This window comes from Lissotriton helveticus, chromosome 3_1 (genome assembly GCF_964261635.1).
Source record: "Lissotriton helveticus chromosome 3_1, aLisHel1.1, whole genome shotgun sequence".
Lineage (NCBI taxonomy): Eukaryota > Metazoa > Chordata > Amphibia > Caudata > Salamandridae > Lissotriton > Lissotriton helveticus.
The window spans coordinates 1,740,184,753-1,740,206,565 of NC_136061.1; positions in this window are offsets into that span (position 1 = coordinate 1,740,184,753).

A 21,813-nucleotide genomic window follows, 5' to 3' on the forward strand; every position below is an offset into this window, starting at 1 on the left:
AATAGGCAGTTGACAGTAAAGACCTGCTGTGTCACGCCTAGTCTGCACATTGTTTCGGGTACTATGGAGGGCGCCCTTCAAACTTTGCAGCGGGACCCCCACGTTCTCCAGGGAGCCCACCGCCAGCTCTGCAATTTTTGCAGAAACTTTCTTTTTGAATCATTGTGCATTGTGGCTGTGTCTTTCAGGAACACAAATAGTAAAGTTCCTTTGTTATTTTGTTACTAGCAGAAAGGACCTACGCTTGGGAAAATCCTTTTTAATGGAATAAAAGGGCAGGAACACAGCTGAGGTGAAATGGAGAGAAATATAAATGAGAGAGGATATATGAGAGGGACGAGCAAGACAGTCCGAGGGAGAGAACAACTAAGAGAGATGGGGGAAATGTAGATATTGTGATAGAGGCTGAGTTACAGCGAGGCAGCTGTGCCAAAAGCCATCTGTGGGGGAAAGTTGTGATACAGACACAGATAATGCCTTTAAGAAGCACAGAAAGATGACAAGTTAATAACCATTGGCAGACGCAGACCATCTGGAGCGTAACTATCATTGGTCAGCAGGTGCTGTAGCACCGGTGTTGAGTGGTGTGCGGAGCCTATGTCCCTAAGCATGAATTTCATTTATTATCACCCTAATCGTGGAATGGGGTAAATTTCCTTGATTGCATTAGGGCAGGTGGCACCCATGCGATGCCACTCTGGAAAGGAGACACAAAATGGCAGGGAGGAGAGAGAGACAGAGAGAACAGAAAATGGCAGGAGAGAGAGAGAGTATGGGCTTGGAGAGAAAGGGCAAGGGCTTTGTGAGCAACAAGACAGAGGAGGTGAGTCTGACATAAGACAGACAGGAGATACACAGTAAGAGAAATAAAGACAGTGGAAAGCGAGACACGACAGAAGAGACAGAAAGTTAAGTAAAATGGCTTATTTTCTTCTGAATGGCACAACAAATTAATGCATTTTTACCTAGCATGATACTATGGGTACGTATCTATGAGCATAATAATCTACCTTTAATGTATAACAAAATGATCATCAGAAGTTAAGGCACAGAACTAGTGCATATTTTGGAAAAGGGGGGTGGTGATGGACAGAGTTTCTGAATGATGCAGAATACTCTTACCAAGTCAAGAGATCATGGTTTTAACCCATCACCGTTTTTTAGCTCAATGCACCATCCCAGCTCAGAACCTGGCTATATGCAAATTAGTCTGTTCCTGTCCCAGTGCATGCTGGGAACAGGGCAAACCAAACTACCAAGCCAATTCTTATACTGGGAAGGAAACAAGCTTCCGGGGACCGGTTTCTGGCATCACAGCCTTCTTCGGCCCGGCTTGCTTGAATCCTGATGGTGCAATGAGCAAGGGACTCACGTCTGAGCATACCCTCCAACACATAGTGTGGATAAAAACGATTTTGGAAAAGGGGGGTGGTGATGGACAGAGTTTCTGAATGATGCAGAATACTCTTACCAAGTCAAGAGATCATGGTTTTAATCCATCACCGTGTTTTAGCTCAATGCACCATCCCAGCTCAGAACCTGACTAGTGCATATTCAGTGTCCAAGATGATCGCTGTATTTTTTTAAAGTTTAACATCATTTTGTTTGAATATTAAGATTCACGTAAAACAGTTTAGTTTTGGTAGGAGAATATGGACATCCAGCACTTAATTCTGGATATTAATGGGGTGGGCTCATGGGATGCTCTGCACCTTTCCTTTAGAGAGTGGGTGAATAGATGTGGGCACCACTCCTGTATCGACTACATTTGTGAAGAGTCATTCTCCATTTCACCACCTTCATAGTATGGTTGGGGTAATTTACTTAGTTGCAAACTTAAGAATCAGCCTATGGGCTGACCTATGAAATATGTTTAACTTGGAAGAGAGCCCCTGAGCTGACTAAGGGACCTACATGACTGTAGAGGTATGGCAAGTACACTGCATTATTCCTGCAGGACAACATCAATCAGCAAGCAGAGGCTATCATCAACAAAAGCAAATTATGGATATCAGATGATGCTTGAATAAACCCACTCAAGACCAGGAGTCTATTTCACTTCAGGCATGGTAGACACAACCACATATGCAACTATTTTTCCATCTACATGTATTCAAATGCAGACATCAAGGCAGCTTTGTCATCACAGCAACACAACAAGTTCATTCCACCACCCATCATGTGCAACATGAAAGTGCAGAGGCTTGGCAGCGATGTTAGTGATTTATTTTATGTTCAGAATACAAACTTCAAGAGGGGGGCTTTTCTTTGGACTAAAAAATAAATTAATGTTTTTTATGTACCCCTCGCTTTGCCATTTATAGCATGAACGTTTCTAACTGGAAAAAAGCCTGATTCAATTTTAAGCAACCAGTCACTGTATCGCACATCTCTCCTTCACCTTTATGTAGACTTTGGAAGTGACAGAGTGGCTGGAGAAGAGCTTTCACCCAACCGTCATTTCCTCAGCCAGCTGTGCAGGGAGGGTTGACTTGATTTCAATTTACCAAACATAAAAATGCAAATCCAATTCAACCAATAGGGTATGAGTAGATTATTTTATGAATTCAATGTCATTCATAGTTACCCTACATTCAATACATACATTTGTAAGTTCTACAAAAACGGCGCATCAGGATGAGGTGATAGTGATATATTAGTGCAGTGATTTATAGTGCAGTGAAAATAGAAACAGTGAATTATGTACAAGTGAAGGGACGGTTAGGGTTTAAAAAGTTGGCCAAAACAGTATTCGATTGGAGATATTCCTTTGTGCCACTACAGTTGGCAATTGCTGTGGAATACTCCATGTTGGTCCAAGGGCTTCTTTGTCTGTCGACGTATCGACCCTAATGACGCCTGATTCGTGGGTCAGAGCGGGTCTTCATCAGGACTGGGGGGATTGTGGTTGAAGGGGGCTGATGTCGCCTGTTGGATTAATTAATATAAAAAATCAGGATTTGCATTTAATTTATGAGTCAAGGGGCATGGCTGATCATATTACTTGACTCACCTCTGGGGGCCCGTGTGTAATAGAATCTAGCGCAATGGGGCACACACCCAGATTTCCACCGGTTCAAAAGGCAGAGTACTCTGGTTCCAGTGGGGATCTATGGAAACATATAGGACTTATTACTATACGTCCCCTGACATCTTACTGGATAGTCCTAGATGTTAGACTGGAGTGTTGCTTACCCTAGTTCGTGATTCAGTGACGCAGACTCTTCATGCGTGTGTCTTCTGTACCTCAAAAGAAATAGGGGGGAACATCAATTACATCCACCCAGCACAGTGTTTGCTTACTGCATTCTGTGTCAAAATTAATAAGACAGATCGCTTTATTTAAAGGTCGTACGTATTCGTCATGTGCCTTTGGAGAACTGAAATGAAATTAAAGTTGTTCTCTGTGTTGCTTAAAATAGCTACTGCCTTTTAATGCTTGATCAACCTTGCATGTATCATCAAGTAGGCAGAGCTAACTAAGCGATTATCTAATGTTAGCACTTATTTGGCCAGGGAAGCTCTAATTTACCATTCGCAATGTTGTTAGTCAGACTAGCGTTGCAGTGTCCCGTTTCCTTCTCGCTGACAGCGCAATGCATTCGTCACACCGAATGACGAATGCATTGCGCTGTCAGCGAGAAGGAAACGGGATGCTGCAACGCTAGTCTGACTAACAACATCGCGAAAGGTAAATTAGAGCTTCCCTGCCCAAATGTATGTATTAAATGTAGGGTAACTATGAACGACATTGAATTCATAAAATAATCTACTCATACCCTATTAGTTGTTTTGGATTTGCATTTTTATGTTTGGTAAATTGAAATCAAGTCAATACTGCATTTTTAAGAAATTTATGAAGTAATATATGAAAACTTGAAGAAATCTTTTGCCCAACAGAACCATTGTTTATATTGCATATACTGCCCAGGTTCTGAGTGATACTGGGTTACCCCATAGTAACTTACTAGCTGTGCAGGGAGGGGCAGGGTGCGGGAGTAGGAGTGCAATGTGCACTCCCTAAGTGCACATATGTGTTTCGTCAGCCGTCTAAGGCTGACCAAAACACACATGTGCAATTAGGTTTCTCCAGCCCATCTACATTGAACAGCCTGGCTGGAGAAACCCACACAGACACCCTGGTCTGAGCGGAGCTTTTTTTCATCCTGCTCAGGCCAATCCCCATGCTGCTCTGCAGCACAACGATTGAATGGGAGTCTGTCCCAGGGGCTGCCGGGACCAGGAAGAGAAGAGGAAGCATGACGCAGGAGGCATCCAGCAGCTTCAGGTAAGTTATTTTATTTTTTATATATTTTAACATGACCCGTGCTCACCCTCCTGTGTTTCCTACACCCGCCACACCACTCTTTGTTTGTGGCTGCTGCCACTGGCTACAGGATTCAAGAACGGATGTATTGTTGGCAGTGACACTCAGAAATCGTAATATATGGAGTCTATTGTAACGTCCATATAAAACTGCCCAACGTTTGTGCTATGTAAAATTGCAGAGATTGAAATGAGAATTCTAGCTTTTACCAAAAAAATGTCACAGTCTTTAAGTAAGCACTAAGCATTAATCTTTGATGGCATAAATAAATACCGATATAGTGATTGAATTGTATAATGTGAAACTAGAAAATCCCTTCTTGGCCAAATTGTGTGATCCTAGGCAAATACATTATTTTACTTAGCATCCTTTGTGTTTGTTATCACATAAGAGAGCATCTCACTTAACAGATGACAAACAAATCATATGAGAGCACCTTCAAATACTCAAGTTCAGGATGTACGCTGAATAAAAAGACATACTTAAAAGGAAATGCTATACAAGCACCAAATATATGGGATAGAAGACCGTGTATACCAAGCTTGATATTTAAAATATGTATACAGCATAGAGTGGGAAAAGAGTAAAATGTGGCAATACAGCTATAATAAAAGAAAATGCAAATTAGCCAAAAGGAGAATAAAAAACAGCTGAGTGCAAAAACTATTGGCCCAGAGGTATCAGTTTTTAAAATTCTGAACCCAATCTGGGACTACCTAACACCCACGTTACGGCATAATAGTCTAATCCATCTCCTACGTGACTGCCGATACTTGGGACAAAAAAACAAAATGTGTTCTTCAGTTTCATCAGCTTCACGGCAGGCAGGGCAAGTGTCTAAAACTAGACCAATCTCCTCTTTCCCCAGAAATTTCAATAGCAAGTTACCATATCTAAACCTATGATACAAACTTTTAGCAAAGGGGGTGAAATCAGGTCAAGAAAAGTTTCAAATAAGAAACATGATTTTATATTTAAAAAGTTGGATGTTTACTGGCCGCTTGGTTGATTATTAGTGTAATGCTCCCCCACTACCTTCCAGTACATAGCTTTAAGTGTGAAGATGTCACGACTGATGTCCCTTTCTGGGTGCTCCCACAAACCCATCAAGTTCAGTAGTTTACACCATTTAGCAACATGTTTAAACCAAGGAAGTTGTATTGCCCCTTTGAGCGTCAGGACCTCCCATAGGGAGTTACGATAGTCAATTAATTGGAGAGTAGTCCATAAACGCAACCAATAAGTTAGGGGTCTCAGGGCAGCCAAGTCGCCAATTCTCTTTATCCCAAGATTACAAAAAAGTGGGGTGAGTGGTGTTGATTTAAAGCACTATCACCTGGAATGGGGCAGGAAGGTTTGTGAGTTTATGTTAAAAAATTCCCACTTTTGATAAATACTTTTCAAATAAACTGATGAGCTAAGTTGAAACGGTTCTGTGTGTTTAAAATATACCCTATCTTGATGACAACTTATCATATTCTAATGTGATGTTTGTTGTAAGATTTACATGTCAAATATTTTCAGAGGTCAGTTTGTGAACAGGATGTTGGAGCCAAAGCCAGCATTTGGCTCAGTTCTCCCTGCAAATGTTTTGGCCTGCCCACCTCTACTCACTCTACACCTTGCTGTGGGCTAAAGACACTAGTTAATTTGTGCTTCCCCCTTTCATGGCACACAGTTTCAGCTCATCAGTCTATTTTATGATGTTGCAAGTGTGCTGCCAGCGAAAGGAGAATTCATACATGTCACCATGATTTTAAGTGGGATGGAAAGAAATAGGGAGTCTCTAAAAGGGGCACAGCAAACAGAAGTGTAACTGTTACTGGGGTTTGTTGAGTGTGTATTGCAAACACCTCCTTACCTGTAAGAACTTCATTCTATTTACTTTCGCCCTGTTCGCTGTTTGAGGTGTTTTGTATCTCCGTCACACACCTATGCATATAAACACAGTTACAGTTACAATGGTACCATTGCTCTGTGTGCTCTGCGGAGGGACCAACAATTAGATGCACAGTATTCTGAACACCTTTTAGACCCATCGACATGCACTGTGCAAATCTCACACCTCCATCAGCCACAACTCCAGAGCTCTCCATTGTGTCCCATTATAAACAACCACCTGAGCTTGCTTGGGTGCAGAAATCTGAGCATATAAAAAAATCAGAGCATTAAATGCTGGCTCTCCTTGTCATTATTGACATACAATGACTAGCTGGTTTGTATCAATGAAATGTTCTTACATTATCTACTTTCCCGTTAGGGAGCAATACATGTGTGTGTGTGTGTTTGTATGTGTAACAAGTATACAAACTAAATCATGTTTATGTGATACAGCATAATGAGTAAAGAGTGACATAATTAGCACTGCATTTTTGTAGCTGATGCTAGCATCTCAATTTCCTTCTTTTCATATTTACCAACCAAACTCAAGAAGAGGGTGAGTACTGGAGCACAACACATCCATCCATTGTAATGTGAGGGTATAAAATGACACACTTCTCATAACTACCTAAGCACTGCATTCCCCATTTTCCCTCTAGCTGTCTTCTTGCAGATTTGCACCCTACAATCAAGTTACATGTGGAGACTGTGTCTTATGCATATTGTGAATTAGGACCACCCAAATTTTAGCTGCAATGATTACATTCAAAAACACTCGATAATGTCACAGTCTGATACCAGTACCTGTTCAAAATATACTTTGACAGCCCAAGTAAACCTATTTCAAAGTGTTCAACAATCAGACATGTTTCAGACATGGTTTTCCTTATTTGGGACTCACCAGTGTGATGAGAAAAATACTTTCACCTGTGGTCCCAGCTTCCTGGTGGACCAGCACATCGCAACACCACTGAGGAGAATGGTTTAGCACGTCTTTTCAGGAATGTGGGGACACTGATGGTGTTGGTGGACACTTTTAATGATAAAGTAGACAATGTGGAATTAAGATCAACTGACTATTACCTGTGGAGGTCCTTGATTCTATGAAGGGGGATGAAAGGGGGGTAAAACTCGCTGGGAGCAAGGCTAGAAGCATAAAGGTAAGTGGAATAAAAAAACAGATGCCATGCCAGACTCGTACAACTACTTGGCCAAGATCACACTGATGATCCACAATCTATAGAAAAGAGGCTCACACTCTTCCAGGTAAGATGACCCCCGCCCCCATTATGACTTGTTCACCATTAGGATCACTTTGAGGTATGATTTCTTCTTGCATAATGTAGAAGCTAATACCACCACCCAAACCCCCTCCTCTGGGGCCATAAAGGTTGCATTAACCAGCTCTTACCCTTCCAGGTTACTGTCACCAAGACCCTAGTTTACATTTAGTAAAATCTTATAATGGTACAACCTTCTGATTCCTGTCCTTTTTTAAACCTGTGGTGTAGGTGCCTCTAAAGGTTACAATTCATATGATATAGAAGTCCATCTACATTGCACAACTGTCACAAGTCCCTATTAAAGTTAGCTGTATTCTTGAAATGTGCCTGTTTTTGCTGTTTTTGTAAATAAAAGTTTGGTGTGGTGAGTGCCATAAATTCATATAACTGATCATAATGCTTACATTCATGATCATTTTCTTGGTGCATATATGCTTGTCTGCAGTGCACAGAGATCTTACACTGCAGCAAACAGAGGAAAATAATTAGAGGGAACATTGGTTGTGACTTACCCTGACAAGGATTGTGGTTCCTGCTTGGACAAGGTGCATACCTCTGCCAAGCAGAAACCCAATTTCTAACATAACTATTTGCCAAATACAATAGCTCTACCATTAGCAACAAGAAGGGTTATATATGTCCCTTTTCATGACCTGGCACCAGAAACTGCTTCTTATCTCCAAAGGGAGATTTAAGATTCATATTAATGTATATTTTGGGTCAGATTTAATAACTTTTCATGCAATGCAGTGCATGAAGGGAGAGAGCAGAACAGCGTCACATCTACTAAGAACACACAACTGATGCTTCCCCTCTCTGACAAAACACCCAACACCAGAAACAAGTTCACCACATGCATGATCGAAGTAGCCACCTGTATGAAATCCATTTACCTCAAACGGAACTTGGACAAGACTGGAATAGTGGCCTTTGGGAAAGACGCCTCGCCCTAGGGCTTCACCTGGTGGTCCACAGATCTTAGACTCACCCCCACACCTTGCTCGCAAGCGAGAAACTTTGGCATCATCATAGACAATGAACTGGACGTGACTGACCAAGTCAATTCAGTGGTCTTGTTCTGCTTCAGTACTCTAAGGAAGCTGAGAAAATGTTACAGTGGCTATTAGACAACACCAAGAAAATGATCACCAAGCTCTCATCACCAGCAGACTAAACTATGGGAACACCCTATATGCAGGGATAACCAATCAGCTCACAAGATGTCTCCAGACCATTCAAAATGCAGCAGCCAGACTAGTCCTCAACCTCCCATGCTGAGCCCACATCCTAATCCACCTTAGGGCACTCAACTATCTTCCGATACTCAAGCACACACACTTCAAACTCCTCACCTACAAAACACTCCACAACAGAGGCCCGGCCCGGCCTACCTAAACAGCTGCATTCACTTCCATTATCCTTACAGACACCTCAGCTCTGCTGGTGTCTCATTAGCACACACCCCACGTATACACAAAAGCAGAGCAGGGGGTAGCACCTTCTCATACATGGCTCCAGATCCTGGAATGGCCTCCTGCAACACATCAGAGCCTCCTCCTCTCTTCTTGACTTTTGCAAGACGCTGAAGACCTGCCTTTTCTTGAGGGTCCCCAGGGCTGGCCTCACAACCTGCTTTAGAGCACCTGAATATTCTAATGGGTGATTTGCATGCTATAAAAGCATTGTTAACATAACATAATATGGCACTGTTTTCCTCCAATACTGCGCTGGTGCACTTAGACTGCCATGTGCCAAAGTACACTCTTTTGCACCATAGTGCAAGAGTGTTCTATCAATCATAGATGGTATACTGGAAGAGGATCCTTTCAAAATAAATACTATGCTTTAATACTACTTTTCCAACTTTGTATGTGTGCTGTACAGTGCACCCACATGCAAAGTTTAAAAAATAGAGTTTTATATCTCAGTCTACTAACTTTAGTATATAGAGATTCACATCAAAGTCCCATGAGCGGCTGCATGGGAACACCCATGTACAGGCGCGCAACACCCATTGGGCTCACGGGGCTTCAATCCCCCCATGTCGTGTGTGTCAGCCCGGGCTGCAACAGCTTCGCGGGCTGGCGACCATCCAAATTGCAGCGGCACCTGAGTACTTAACAGGTCTTTAAAAGACCTTTTACTTGTAAATGAGGCTTTTGTTGTGCATTCACCCCTTCTAACAGCCACTCTGCCCGTGGTTGGAAGAATCAGCCCCCCCCCGAAATATTTTCCAGCCCCCCCCAAATTTGGCTCTAGTTGCCCGCCTGCCCATGTACCACCCATGGAACGTCCCCTTGAAGCAGAGAAATGCATAGCACTACTTAGGTCAACTTTCCAATGCACATCCATATTTGCGTTTGAATGTAAATAGCACCACAACACTTTGCACTGGGTTTTCATTACAAAAGCCAAGCAAACCTGGTGCAAAATATTAGTAAATCTGGGCATCAAAGTTTTCCTAAAATGTTTGATGGATCGATCTAGGCCAAGAGGACATGTTGATGTTAACCCACTTTCATGTTAAAACCAAAGAAATTACTTTAAGGATCATTAAAGGCGGAGACAAAGGCAGCAACCCTCTCATTTTACATTGAGAATGATTGGCAATGCTTGTAGGCTCACCCTTTTTGATTTCGGAAAGCCTCATTTTCCAGTAGGCCTATATAGAAGCATTGGTGTTGGTTAGGATTAAAGCATGCTCTTGCGCAAATTGACACATGGTAGCTCACAGAGAATGAATAATATTTCTTCAGGGTACTTGATTTACAGCCTGGTTAATCTCTGAGTCCCCTAAATGACGGGCTTCAATTTGTAATTCCATCTAATGTCTAGTCAATATTTGCCATTTTAAGTATAGTATTTAGTTGTATGTGCTTTAAAGTTGGTTGGATATTGATTTATTTGTGTGTTATTTTCGAGTGTTGCGTAGTTATGAGTTTCTAGCAGCTGCCACATCTGTTACTTAATTGAGCTCAGAGCACCTCTGTTAAGTCCCCATTGGATGTCGTCCATAGGTTACCACACTTTGCAGAGCTCACAAGGCTTTTGTTGTCACTTGCTCTGAGTAGCTCAGCTCTGGCCTTAGGCTCCACGAGACCCCTCACATGCATTGTTTTCTTCTTATGAATGTTTTGTGTCGTTCTATTCCACCAGAACAAGAGGACTATCTTTCTTGGTTCTTGCTCTTATTTTCAAGGGGGAAAAAGCCACTGCACATGTAAGAGCAGGGTAAGTACTGTGCCTGTGAGAGCCAGAATACAGACAGACCTCTTGATATTGCGCCAATGCTTGTTTTCAAAATGGCATTGAGCTTGCCTGAGGATAAGTTGCTGTTGAAAACAGAGAACTTTCAAATTATACAATTATTTTTCTGACAGCGACTTGCTAGATAAAAAAACACTGCATAACTCCCTTTGAAAGCTATGTTTAATGTGCTTTTACATAGGGCTGAACTGGATACTAAATCATCCTTGGCATTTCGAACAGCCAAAACTTGCTTTACACCAATGAGCATAGCTAGTAAGTCTGTCTCTGTTGATGGACGTGTAAGTGTGCAGGGCGTGCCCCCCACCCCAATGAAATATTTAGAAAAAGGAATCCAAATGGTATAAGTTAAAGTATTGATTTTGAAATCTATAAGCCCATTCAAGATTGAATCATGGCGGAACTTCCAGCTCTGAGCGCAGCCCTCTTCCAAGCAGCTCATCAGGAAATGCCCAGATGGTCAGTATGAACCTGCTTTCACATTTGACTAGGGCCTTGTCTGTAATGACACAGCTTTTTTCATACAAAATATATGCAGCCACGGCCCATGGAGGGAGTTCCGGTGGGGCAGAAAGGCGGGGCGGGGAGAGGCAAGGTGGGGGGTGCTAAAAAACGGAATATGGATAATTGGAGGTAAGTAAACAATGTAATTAATAAAACGAATTTCGTAGCGCGCGCTGCATCGCATTTTGCAATGCAGGGCTCGCTACGAAATTCGTTTTATTTATTAAATTGTTTACTTACCTCCAATTAACCATATTCCGGTTTTTAGCACCCCCCACCATGCCCCTCCCCCGCCTTGCCTTTCTGCCCCACTGGAACTCCCTCCACGGGCCGTGGCTGAATATATGTGGGCAGTTTTACTTATATCTCACGCAACGCAGCAGTGCAAAAAGCAAAGTTGCTGCGCTGTCTTGAGTGAAAGGAAGACAGTAGAAATGCACCATATGTACTAAGATATGGTGCTTTTCTGCTGTCTTCTAGCACTGGTGCACTCTTTTGTGCCTAGCGCCACCACAGGCATCCTTGCACCATGATGTAAGGGTGCCTTACAGGCAGGATTGTTTTTGTACCGGGAAGGATACCTTCCTGCACAAAAACAAACCTTAAAGGCATTTTCTTCTTTCTGTGCGTGTTGTAGAATGCAGCATGCATAGAAAGACAAAGTAACTAGGAGAAAGGAGAAATATATTTCTCCTTGTTGTACCTAGTTCCGGGAGGCATAAAATTTTGACACTTTCCCAGATTTGCAAGCCTTTGAAAATATGGGAATTCACCAAAATCTATGGGTATGTGCACGGAAACACCCATGCACGTCTCCCTAGTGCAAAGTAACGCAATGCAGCGCTATCCGCTGCCTTGCATTACTTTTTAGGAAAAATCCCATGCAAAGTCATACAAATCTGATTTGCATGGCTTAGTAAATCACAAATAACATAGCGCACTGTGGCTGTGCCAATGAATTGGCGCATCGACCATGCAAAACGTTAGTAAATCTACCCCATGGAGTGTAATTTGTTTGGTTTAAATAAAGTTCATATTTAGGAAAAGAGAAATATTTTTTCACCTGAATGAAGTGCAGGTTTTTATTTTGCTTTTCTGTAGAAATGTTAGGAATTCAACAAAAGGTCCCAATAAAGAGCCCAAGTGACAGAGTCCCTCCTTGCATGCTAAGAGGCATATTTACAAGCCCCTTGCGCCACCTGTGCATCACTTTTTGTGACACACCGGCGGCACAGTTTGGTACTCCACAATTACTAGGCCATGGAAAGCCACCATGCTTGGCTTTTCGTGGCCTTGTGAATACTGCCCCTTTTTCACGCAGCACTTTGCGTGCAAGGAGCATGCCATGGGTGTCGCTGTAGGTGTTCCCACGCAACACCCATGGATTCTGATGTTTTCTCAGATGTTCAACATTTCATAAACATGGGAATGCGTCAGAATCCTATGTCTTCCTAGCGGAGGCGTAAGGAGCCCCAACAAGGAGAAATACTTACATTTCACCTCGTTTTGTCCTCTTTCTGTGCATGGTGCATTCTGCAGTACACTTAGAAAGAGGAAAACACCTCATATGATTGTTTTTGTGCAGAAAGGTCTCCCTTCCTGCCAAAAAACAATCTTTTCTAAAACACAGACGCCCTTGCACCATGGCGAAAGGGTGCCTGCGTTGGCCCATGGCAGCCAATTGTGCGCTAGCACTGGGGAAAGTACAGGGATGCAACATATTGTTGTAAATATGACTCATCCCTGTGCTTTTAAAGTGACGCGGCACAGCCATATGGGTTACGGTGTCGCGCTGTGTTACTTTCTTGTAAATAAGTCCCAAAGATGTGTCTATATATGGAAAAAACAAAGATATTTGTCACAGTTAAAAAAAATCACTAACCCTATCTTACGGCAATGTCTGAAATTGAGAGAATGCACATACACAGACTGTGAAGAACTCCAGGTAAGTTATGTATTATTCCGCCACAAGATATTGTTTTTAAATATTGTGAGACACAAACATAGTGCCAGAACATATGTGAGGTCAAAAATATTGTGGGACACAATATAGAAGGAAAGAAACTGGACATATTTTTTCAGTCTTTTATATCATTTTTATGGGTTTATATAATAATGTTTTTTTAATTAATTAGTTGAGTTTTATTATGTTTGGTTTTCTAAGTTGTTATTTTTTTAATATTACGTATGTTTAATTACTTTTAGTGTATTTTTGTTATTTGGTAATACATTTTAAGGGATGTCAAGTTTGTTTTGGCTGTTTGTTAGGTTTGTAGGGGAAAAGGGTGGGGCGTTTTTAAACCTTTATTTTCTAACTGAATATACATTTTTGGAAGCTAAATAAATATGTAATTTTATTTGTTTTTTAATATATAGGGACTGATTTCGATGTCGGGTAGAATTCCTTCTGCCTTACACCCGGTCGGAGGTCCTGACCGCCTCATTAAGATGCGATGGAACATTGTTTGGTTGCATTCCTACTTTCACTATGGGAGCATGCATTACGGCTGTAAACCAGCCGTAATGCATGCTCCCATAGTGAAATGGGAGGTGTGGTGCATCCCGGCACCCCATGGCAGACACCTCAAGGTGCCTGCCAGAAGGTGCAGAGATCAACAGGGTGGCACCATAGGGGCCCAGTTGGCCTCCAACTCGAGGCTGTGCTCCAAAGGGGGCCCTGCTGGGGGCCCCCAAACACGCTGTCTGACATGGTTTCCGTGTCGGACAGGCTGACATGGAAACCATGTCGGAAACTGTGCATTGTAATCTCAAGGGCTGAAAGGCTTACCTTTGAAATTACTGTCCGGAATCCGACTGGCCAATGGGCTCTCCGAGCCCATCGGAAGCCAGCCGAATGACCGGCAGGTTTACATTCCGACCGCCTGTATCTTAATTTAGCGGTCTGAGAGTGAACTGAGGAGCCCAATATGATGCGGATGGCAAACGGTGGGAGCCTTCCGAGCCATAGTGTAATTAACCCTGAATGTTAAAAATATTTTAATAAATGTGAATGTATTTTTTATTTAGATAATTAATTATGTTAAGTATTTAATTTATTTTAATAATATGGATGCTAATTATTTAGAATATGTGTAAGGTCCCAGATTTTTAAAAGCAGTAATCCAGAGATTGCGGCGAAATGGTGCACCGCCTGAGGATGACATAACGAGAAGAAATATTAGTATTTGTCCTCATTACTTCCTCTTTCTATGTGTGATTCATTTTGCCTCACAAATATAGTTCAATTTATGTACAAAAAAGCATGTGTCTGCAACATCTCAGAATGATTCGAAGGTGAAGTGAAACCACACATCCTAAGCCAGTGGTTGTCAAACTTTTTTATGTCCATCTCCTCCTCTTGAGTTAAAAAAAAGTTACCAGTATTTCCCAAGTGATGTATTCTACTAAAAGGTTATCAATGAATATTTGATAGCCTATGATATTAGAACAAACGTGATATTAATTGGAGAAGGTCTCCAGCTCCTCAATAACAATTCAATATAAAGCATGTCCAGCAGTGTATACAACACAGGCACCAGCAGCAGTGTAATCTTCCCCCCACACAAACTGACCAAGCAAAGCACAGTAGAAGTTCTTGCTTGCCTCACGCACTCATTGATCAGGCAGTTCACAGTTCGGAGCAGACTTTTCTTCACTAACAGACAAATAATGGGAACTGCATGGGCAACAGCAGTGTAAACAGGGGCACAACTACCATTGCTGCAGTAGGTGCCACTACACAAGAGTCAATGAGTCTCTGAGGCCCATTCCGCCCCAGTAATAACTGCCTTGTAACCTTATCAGGTTTTGGCTGTTGTAGGTCCACAGACAGCTATGAAAAACCCTTAGGTTAACCTATGATGCCCAGACTAAGCCTCAATCAACAATGTGCTAGATCTCAGCCCACCTCAGAAACTCTGCCAGTCCTACAACATCGTGATCAAACCCTCTGTCTTTCAGACTTCGTCAGCCAGTGCACACATAGGCTCAGAGACAGCCACCCCGCTACAATGGACTTTTATTTTTCCACAAGCACTTTTAAAATGCACTACTCCTATCATAAGTCACACTCTGCAGACTACTGTGTGCCAAAGACACATCTTGCTGTCTACAAGAGACTCCTACCTATCCCTGATAAGCCTTAAGTTTGCCTTTGCATTTCCTCAACCTGCACTCACAAACCCACAGCTTGCCCTCAAACCTTGTCAGCCAACAAAGCCCTTAGGATCTTTCCTACTGGCTGTTACAGCCTACTACCCAGCACTGAAGACCCAGGAAATGTAGGAGCATTTTGGCTCTGCATCTGCGCTCTATTACAGACGTGGGTTCAGATGCAAAGAAGCAGGAGGTTCATTGATTGTGTGTCACAAAGAGTTGGCTCACAGTCAGTGCTCCCTCTCAGATCGCTATTAGAAGGTGAAAATACAGGTCCTATGGAGCTCCCCAGACACCCTCTTCAAAAACAACACTGGAGGCAGTACATTTTGTAATAGGGTGCATTGACCAGATCTTTGCCGAGAACACCTACTCAAAGGTGCACCACTGACTTCTGACTTTAGTTTTTCTAATCTCTGTCCAGTAGGTAAGCATACCCTCTAAAGTGACAAGAGGAGTTTTTTCCAGCCATCACAGTTATAAATATTTCATTTTTGTGTTGATGTTGCAAAACGCTTTGCTGAGCACCACAGACCACTATGGTGGTGCGACTTACAGTTTGAAGACCACAGCTGTAGCATTGAGTGAGTAGATGGCATGAAAGCAGTTTTCTATGTGCCTTACCTGATGTACTGAAGTATTTGTAAGATTGTTTTTTTTACAGAGTGCTGTCTTTTTTTAATGCTCTACTGACTTTGGTCAATGGTTTGTTTAAATGCGATGACACCAGTGATGTCATATAAAGGGAATGCAACCATCTCCATTGATTCTTTGGTGAGGACTAATGCCACACCATTCCTGGACATGGCTTCTGGTGGTTGCCCATACCAGTGCCATTCTTCTTCCTACTAGGTCATGTAAAATGTGGGTGTCAAATACTGTAATGGACATGTCGAAGGTTTGGTGGAACACTGACAGGAAATTGTTCTTGGATTAACTGAGTCCCTACCTATGCCATTCTTGCAATCACCACACTCGAAGTGGATGGAAATCTCTTGGAAGGCAAAGGCTTCCTCTCCTCTGAAAAGCTCCACAAGACAAGAAGTCATACTCCTGTCCCGTCTAGAAGAAATAGGTCTGCACGCCTCCGCGACTGCACTATTGGCATCCTTTATGGGAGAAAGATCCTTCTCGGTTCAGCTTTGGGAATTCTCTTCAAAATCATTTAAATCCCCCTGGGGGTCCCCCATGGCTCCTCACTAAGCCCAAACCTTTTCAATGTATACACTGCCCCTTTAGCAAACATTATCAGTAAACACGGTTTCCTACCAATATCCTACGCTGACGACACACAAATTGTGGTGGCTATATCCAACAACACTTCAGAGACGGCCGATAACTTCCAGCTCTGCATGAATCAGGTTAATCACTGGATGCAAGTAAACTGCCTGAAATTAAACAGCGATAAGTCTGAGGTCATGCTGCTGGGGGCCGAATCCAACATCTGGTCACCAAATTGGTGGCCTGACAGTTTAGGCAGCTGCCCGTCACCAGTGGACAGCGTAAGGAACCTGGGATTCATATTTGACTCTAAACTCACGTTTAAGGCCCAAATTAATAAACACGCCTCCTCCGTCTGGTTCACGTTGAAGTTGATTCGAAAACTGTTGCCTTATATCCCATCAGACACCTTTAACCACTTGGGAGCTAGTAAACAAACCTCCCCAGTGCTGCGCTGTCCATTATCCGGTGCTGAACTGGACGTCCAGCGGTCGCACGCAGCACTGGGGAGGTAGTGCCCGTGACGACCGTTGGCCGACGGCAGCACTTAAGGGGTTAAAACACTGGTAACTATGCTGGCTCTATCCAAGATGGATTATGGGAACGCTTTATATGCAGGGCTTCAAAAACAGTTATTTCTAAAACTTCAGCGTCTACAGAACGCTGCGGCCAGGTTAATACTGAACATCCCCAGGTTCGAGTCGGTGGCCTCCAGACTGAGAAGTCTCCACTGGCTGCCGGTAGAGAAAATAATTCAATTTAAGTCAGCCTGCCTGGCATACAAAGCCTTGCATGGGTCAGGCCCGCATTTTCTGAAAACCAACATGGTACAGTATGAACCACCTAGGACTCTAAGGTCCAGCAGTGCTAATCTCCTCAGGACTCCCAGATTGAAACAACTAAGATGGGGGGGGGGGGGGGGGTTCCTACTGCACACAGCGATATCTTGGAATAAACTTCCAGCAGAAATAAAATAAATAGCCCATCTTTGCTATCTTTCAGAAAGAACTTAAAGACCTGGCTCTTTCCTGCTTAGCTCTGGCTTTGATGCACGCACAACACTTTCCCTCTCCCGCAAACACAGTCATTTCTAGTGCCAAGATGCCCCCGGGCATTCGTGCGCTCTACAAATCTGATAATCAAATCAATCAATCTTAATACCCAGCCCGAGTAAATGTGTACCCCTTTTCTTCTATACAAAACCCCACTTGAGAAACATTCTGTTCAAAATATTCTAATGCCAAATGTTATGATTAGTTCACAAGTTGAATTTTTTTTTTTTTTTAACTTTATTTTTTAATTTTGATCCACAAAGACCAATAAATCAGGACTGTATCGGTACATTGTTAGGCGATCCATCATACAATAATAAAGCAGTGTGATGCACATGTAAAACATATAACGTCAATATTAGTAGACCAGCTGTCAGATCAATGCAAAATGTTAAGGGCCAACTAACACGTCACAAGTTCAGCAATCCAGAGTGACTCTCCTATTACATGCAGAACCCCTGATGCATAAGCTGTGATCTGGAAGTGTCCCGCAGGACAGTACAGTACATGAATGGGAATACATTGTACATAATTGACAGGATTATCCTCCCCACCCTCCACTCACTCAACCCACCCCTTCAGGGACAAGTCCACTCTCCACCTGTGTGTCAGAGTCTCTAGTTTGTGCAGCAATATACGTCTTAATTTCACAATTAACATTACAATACGCTAGGCTTCGGAGCCACGTCTGTAGGGTAGGTCTCTGCTTCTTGCCCCACATTAATTCGATCTCACGTTTGGCCAACAGGAACCCAAGTGCTGCGAACCTCCTCACTTTCTTGGGGAAATTAACCATGTAACCCAATAGTGCAATTTCCGGGGTGGGGATCAGAAACAGGGCTATCATGTCCCCAAGTGTGGCATGTACCTGTTCCCAATACAGTTGTAGTCTGGGACAGGTCTAGGTCAAATGTGCAAAACCTGCATGAGGAGCTGATCATTTCCAACAGTGATGCAGTCTAGATGGATCTATCCTGTGTGATCAGGCGGGTGTGAAATACATTCTACGAAGGAATTTAAAGTGCAGGAGTTTGTCCTTGCTATTAAGAGATACCTCTTTCATGACTCTGCAACACTGTTGCCATTGGTAGTCTGAAATGGGCCGGCCCAAGTCGTGCTCCCAGTCTGTGCGAATTTTCACGTCAGTGAAGGGGCGGGCAGATATGCACACCTTGTATATGTTCGATACCAAATGAGCGCCCAAGTCACTTTCAATGACTAACGTCAATGGAACAGTAGGTTCAGGTGCAATGGGAAATTTGGGACAAGTGGCTTTGAGGACAGAATGCATGTGCCGCAATATGAAGGCGTCCATGAATGAGCGGTTCCGGAACTGAACATCCTCCGTCATCGAGAAAACGTGATCACTTGGAAAGAGGTTACCCACCCTTTGGATCCAAAACTTAGTCAGTGTACCTTGTACCAATGTTTCGTCCGTGATGGGGAGCCATGAGGGGTGAACCATGAGGGGTTGGGGAGCGGCAGAGCCGGTGAGTACAGTAGGTCCAATCCCAAAAATCTCAGAATCTTCTCCCAAGCCCAGCTAGTGTTAGAAACCGTCTGAATATCGGATGGGTCCCTCGGGATCCCCTTGGGTAGAACGGTGGATAATTTCTGCGGAAGCACAAAATCTGCTTCGGGTCGCAGGTAAGGGATCCTGGCATCCAGGTGGTACCAAGAAAATTAATAACTGCACTGTGCCATTAAATAATATAAATACATATCTGGGATGCCGAAACCACCCCTCTCGTAGGGGAGAGTCAGAGTCGGCCAGCTTACCCGCGGCCTCCTGCCGCCCCACACTAATCTTATGAGATGCTGCAGTTGTAGGAAAAAGGACTGAGTGAGGGGAATGGGAATGTTATTAAAAAAATATAAAAACTCGGAAGGACAACCATTTTAATAATGGCAACTCTGCCCCTCATTGATAATGGGAGACAAAGCCATCGCTCTATCTGCGTTTCCAGTGAGCTAATCGCCCTGCCGTAATGTAACCTGAGGATAGTAGCGGAGTTCATATGTATGTGGAAACACAAAGATATTTGACCGTGTAATGACACCATTCGAGAGGATACTCACAGTCCCAAGGAGTAGTGCAACGTGTTGAAGGGAAGATCACAGACTTGTGCCAATTAATACCGAGTTCTGAAAACCGGCCAAACTGCAAAATATCCCTAATAATTGGACCTAGGTTAAGTTGCGGGTGCCTCACATATAAAATAGTGTCGTCCGCATAAAGGGATACCAGCAAGGGACCAGTGTTAAACTGCAGACCGCGGTGTAAATGGCACTCCTGAAAATGTCTGATCAGCGGGTCCATTGCTAAAATAAATAATAAAGGGGACAAGGGACAACCTGTCTCGTACCGCGAAACAGGCGAAAAGGTTGGGATATCGTGCAGTTAAGTCGCAGTTTGGCAGAGGGCCCAGTGTACAAGAGGGCGGTGGTAGAAACAAATCCCTCAGGCAAACCCATGCGACGCATAACTGAAATAAAAAAGGGCCATTCGAAGGAATCAAAGGCGTTTTCACCGTCAAGCAGCACCGCAGTTGCTGGAGTTTCGGGGTCTATCCTATGAAGTACTGCAAACAGGGCGGGCGGTTGAACGAAGTGGAGCAATGAGGGATGAACCCAGACTGAGCCGGGGATAAAATATATTCCATCAATAAAGAAAGACGAATTGCGATCACCTGGGCCAATATTTTACCCGGTTTAGGGAGTGGAACTAAAATATCTTTGTATGCTTTGTAAAAATCCACAGAGAACCCATCCAACCCAGGCGCAGAAGAGCCCCATGGTGCCTCAATGGCTTCCATAATACTGTCCTAGGAGATAGGAATCACAAGGAATTCCTGCATGTGTTTCTCTAAATAGACTAACGCAATTTCAGCGAGATAATCCTCCTGAGAGCTGAGATCATTACCTATCCTGGAGGAGTATAGTGTTTTAAAATAGGACAGGAATGTGTCGCAGATCTCAGGAGTAGAGTACACCAACTTGTCATCGGGACCTCTTATTTCGGTAATATAAGCTTTGCTATAAGGGGTCAGAGGATGTTTGCTTATATTCTGCCGGGACGATCACCTTCCCCGTATTTCCCGGCCGAGTGGTGCTTACCCAGAAATAGTATTTCCCTCTCTGCAGCAATGCGAAATTCTACCATCAAAGCCACCCGCCGATTCTCCACATCAGCAGAGGCTCGCCTAAGCAACTCCGAGTCCAAGGCCGCGATTTCCTTCTCAATGCGAGATAAAGTAGTACATAGGTCCCGCAGGGTGCCCGCCTGTTTAGAATGCACACCCCAATAATATACACTTTAAAACCCTCCCATAGCACCGCCCATGTATCCACTGACCCCGTGTTAATGTCAAAATAGTCTTCTATGCAGCCCTCACTTCTTCAAGAAACACTTGATCCTGTAGTGCCCCCCCATGAAATCGCCATTGCCTTTTGAAGCTACCGGGACGAGCAACATCAAGCCGCAGCACCACAGGGGAGTGATCAGATTTTTTGTAAAAACAATTTTTATTGGCATATCAGTTAAAATCAGTGCAACACAATGATTAAAATATGCAGAAACATCCGATGATACAGGAGAACCGCACCTTTCCTGATCAGATGCCATTAACAATAACAATCCCGTAACCGCCCCCTCCCCGGATCCCACCGCCCTGGTCAGTGCGCCAGCTTCGACTCTCTTAATAGCTAATAAACAACAGACAGTCACTTCCCCAACCCAGTCGAGGGGAGGAGGTAGGTAGTGCACCTCAACGGGGGACCCGAACCCCCAAGATCTCCGTCGTTTCATATTACAGTGGTGTATTGCACCGGGAACGGGGAACCTCACAGCAGAGCCACCCTATGGTGTCACTATCTCGCCATCCTCACTCTGGTCATTCTCTGGCAATTGGAGTGCAGTCACTAGGGCCTCCCACGCTCTCGCCGACTCTAAACGCCCTGTCGTCATCTAGCTGCCTGGCCTGTCGCAGCCGCAATGTGCTCTCTGCCTTCGCCCACCGCTCCAGAGCGGACCACCATCGCGAGTAACTGGGGCCCCGGCTAGATTTCCAATGCATGGTGATCTCTCGTTTGGCTAATATCAGGCCCAATTCATAGAATTTGC